The sequence below is a fragment of the Leopardus geoffroyi genome, chromosome E3 (assembly GCF_018350155.1).
Source record: "Leopardus geoffroyi isolate Oge1 chromosome E3, O.geoffroyi_Oge1_pat1.0, whole genome shotgun sequence".
NCBI lineage: Eukaryota > Metazoa > Chordata > Mammalia > Carnivora > Felidae > Leopardus > Leopardus geoffroyi.
This window is the reverse complement of record NC_059340.1, coordinates 4,800,784-4,805,135: the sequence shown is the minus strand read 5'-3', so window position 1 is coordinate 4,805,135 and position 4,352 is coordinate 4,800,784.

The window sequence follows — 4,352 nt, the reverse complement described above, 5'->3', positions numbered from 1 at the left end:
ATACTATATGTTCATTTGCTTACCAAGCATCTCTCCTTACTAGGATGTAGGTTTCCTGATGCCAGGAATCTGTTTTGCTCATTTCACACTTCCAACACCTTGACAGTAACTGGAACAGGATAACTGATTGACCTTGAATGAAGGACCTCAGTAGGAGATATGATTGTGTTAACCTTAAACATAAAACTGCCAGGGGGGCACCTGGCTGGCTCAGTCAGTGGAGCATGTGACTCATGAGCTCAGGGTTGTGAGTTTAAGCCCCATGGTGGGTGTAGAAGTTACTTAAAAACAAAATCTTTAAAAAAATTTTTTTAAACATTTATTTTTGAGAGAGACAGAGCATGAGCAGGGGACAGGCAGAGAGATAGAGGGAGACATAAAATCTGAAGCAGGCTCCAGGCTCTGAGCTGTCAGCACAGGGTCTGATCCAGGGCTCCAACCCACTAACTGAGAGATCATGACCTGAGCCCAAGTCGGTTGCCCAACCGACTGAACCACCCAGGTGCCCCTAAAAACCATATCTTTAAAACACACACAATAGGGGCACCTGGGTGGCGCAGTCGGTTAGGCGTCCGACTTCAGCCAGGTCACGATCTCGCGGTCCGTGAGTTCGAGCCCCACATCAGGCTCTGGGCTGATGGCTCAGAGCCTGGAGCCTGTTTCCGATTCTGTGTCTCCCTCTCTCTCTGCCCCTCCCCCGTTCATGCTCTGTCTCTCCCTGTCCCAAAAATGAATAAACGTTGAAAAAAAAAAACCACACACACACACACAATAAAACTGCCAGTCATTTTACCTGTAAAAATGAGTTTATTTGGGAATAGCAGAGAATTGCAATTGACGACAAGGAGGCTACAGCAAAACCACAGGACAGTCTGATAAACAAAGGAGAGGAACATTATTTTATGGGGAAGGAGGAAGTTGGGAGGTTTTTTTGTTTTTGTTTTTGTTTTTTTTTTTTTTGAGAGAGAGAGAGAGAGCACACACCTGCACTTGGGGGTGAGGCAAAGAGAAGGAAGGGTACAGAGGATCGAGGATCCAAAGCAGGCTCTGGGCTGACAACAGTGAGCCTGGAACTCAGGAACCGTGAGATCGTGACCTGAGCTAAAGTCGATGCTCAACCAACTGAACCACCCAGGTTCTCCAGGGAGAGGTTGTTTTGAATATAAGCCCACTGGAGAGAAGCAAGAGTTGCCAGTGATGACAATTTCCCATTGGCCGAGTGGCAGGGGTGGTTGATTTCTTATAGGAGATGCAATGTATGTGTCTCCCCATTGGGCCCTGTAATGAGTGGTTCTTTTCTGTTGAGACTCTTCTGTTAGGTGTCTCTAATTGACAATTTTTCCTGTAATTGCCATTCAGTGCTGGGGTTCCCTCTACCAGCCTCCCCTTCTAGCATCTTTTTTTTTTAACTCTTTAAAATATTTATTTTTGAGAGAAAAAGGGGGAACGGGGGAGGGGCAGAGAGAGAGGGAGACAGAGAATCTGAAGCAGGCTCTGCACTGACAACAGAGAGCCTGATGTAGGGCTCGAACTCACAAACTGGAAGATCATGACCTGAGCCAAAGTCAGACGTTCAACTGATTGAGCCGCCCAGGTGTCACTAGTTTTAATTTTATTTATTTTTTTTTTGGCCCATTTGTTGCCATGGAGAACATTACTCAAGGTCAAACGTGGAGAAGTTTTAAATTAAGTTTTATTATTTTTTTAAAGTTTATTAAATTCAGTTTTATTTATTTATTTATTTATTTATTTATTTATTTATTGACAGAGAGAGAGAGAGAGAGAGAGAGAATAAGCAGAGGAGGAGCAGAGAGAGACAGGGACAGAGGATCCAAAGCAGCTCTGAGCCAACAGACAGAAGAGAGCCTGACGCAGGACTTGAACTCATCAACTGTGAGATCATGATCTGAGCTGAAGTCAGACGCTTAAACAACTGAGCCACCCAGGCGCCCCTTAAACTTTTAAATAAACTCAGTTTTGAATCAGTGTATTTTCACATGTGAGTTGTACGCTGATTTTGTTATTGTATAGACACAGTCAAACCTCTTGGGCAGTGGACTCTCACTTTACCAATCTAGAGAAATCATGATCTGAATGTGGGCTGTGTTGCCTGTTGGCTCAAAAACACATGTATCAGAATCAAGTCCGTCCTCAAGGCAGCCTTTGATGACCTCTCTGGATTCCAGACCCAGAGCAGCTCAAAGGCATGGCTCCCTTGGAGTCACATGTGAGGATGTCTTCTAATGCCCAGGCCTTTGTTCTCACTATGGAAAATTCTTCTTATTCCATCAAGACCCACCAGAAATCCTACCCAGTGCCTCCTTTCCACTCTTATCTTTTTGATGAAAGCGCTTTTTATTAGTGTGAATAGAGTTTTTGGTCCCTGATGTCAGCACTATGTTTATACCCCACTTAACAGGGAGAAGAGTGGGCCCGGTATCCTGGCAACTATGTCTCTATCTGTTTCATTTACTATCAGTCCATTAGGCAAGTGCAGCCCTCCACTATTTGTTCAATTGAAGTAAATTATTGACCTGAGGCCCCACCCTTTTATTTGCTCCTGTATTTAGACTGCGAAGTTTATGTTGGTCACAGATTCCCTGGATATTTTTGGGGCACCTGGGTGGTTCAGTCCGCTGAGTGGCCAACTTCAGCTCAGGTCATGATCTTGCAGTCTGTGAGCTCCAGCCCTGTGTCAGGCTCTGTGCTGACAGCTCAGAGCCTGGAGGCTGCTTCAGATTCTGTGTCTCCCTCTCTCCCTGCCCCTCCCCTGCTCACGCTCTGTCTCTCCGTCAAAAACAAACATTAAAAAAAAAATTTTTTTTTAAAGATTCCCTGGATATTTTTACCAGCAAAGGGGACACTGTTGCTCTAGTACCCTTAAAATTTTGACTCCTCTTTAAGGGAGAGCTTTAGGAACAGCAAAAAGGAGATGTCCTTTGCCCCAGGACCATGTTGTTTTGAAATAACTGCAAGACAAAGATGCTTTAAAAAAAAGAAAAGGAAAAACCCATGTAGAGAAGGTCTGACTTCAGAACACTGTTAATTCAACAGAGTGAATTCTAGAAAAAGAAGATCTCCAGGTAAAAATGTCATTGGAAATCAACTCCCCTGGAGGGTCTGTTCTCAAACAGAGCTGATGGGTGGTGACCCAGTTACCACTTTGCAGGAGGGCAATGCAACAACAGGTATGGAAGTTTTAAAAACTCCATTTTGGGGCGTGTAGTCTAAAGAAATCAAACTGTGAAGATTCTGGCACAAACATGCCCAGCTCAGCACTGTTTCTCAAATAAGCACAATTCCACTGTCCAGTAATACGTGAATTGGTTAAGGGACATGTGCATAATGGGACTGAATAGCAACGGGCCATTGAAAATGTCCCAACGGTTCAGTGTTTCTACATTCTGTTTAAAACATGTTTTTACAGGAGCGCCTGGGTGGCTGGTCCGTTAAGCGGCCGGCTTCGGCTCAGGTCATGATCTCGCAGTCCGTGGGTATGAGCCCTGCGTCCGGCTCTGTGCTGACAGCTCAGAGCCTGGAGCCTGTTTCAGATTCTGTGTCTCCCTCTCTCTGACCTTCCCCCATTCATGCTGTCTCTCTCTGTCTCAAAAATAAATAAACGTTAAAAAAAAATTTTTTTTTTAAATAAATAAAACATGTTGTTACAGGTGCGCCCGGCTCTCTCAGCTGGAGGAGCGTACAACTCTTGATCATGGAATTTTGAGTTCGAGCTCCACCTTAGGTGTAGATTACATACACGCACGCATGCATACATACATACAACATGCTGTTGCATACATAAGTAACCAAGAGGGACTCCTGACTGGCTCAGTTGGTAGAGCAGGTGACTCTTGATCTCAGGGTCATGAGTTCAAGCCCCACGGTGGACATGAAGCCTGCAAAAGGAAGGAAGGAAGGGAGAACTGAAAGCAAATATCCCAAATATTGGCACCTTAATGGTCTGCCTACAGAACATTATCTCCAGAACTCGTACAAAGCATAGGGCATAGTAAACGCTCAGCATGCTGGAAACAAAATGCATACGTGAGCGAACAAATTTCAACATATTTTTGACCTAATGAACAGGAGTTTTCTTTGAAAAATGGTAGTGTGGTATTTCCTTCTTTAGAGTTTCAGGTTCCGAATTTTCAGGAGGAACCTCCTCCTCTCCTAAGTTAAGGATATCACAGAAGAAGGCTAGACTTAGGCCAATCATCAGGCGGCACGAAGATGGCGGCCAGCCGGCCCCGCGCCCCGCCCCCGAGCCGAGCGCCCTCGAATTGAGCCGAGCGCTCCCGAGCGTCTCCCGAGCATCCCCGAAGCCGGCAGGAAGCTCGGGAGGCGCGCGGGCA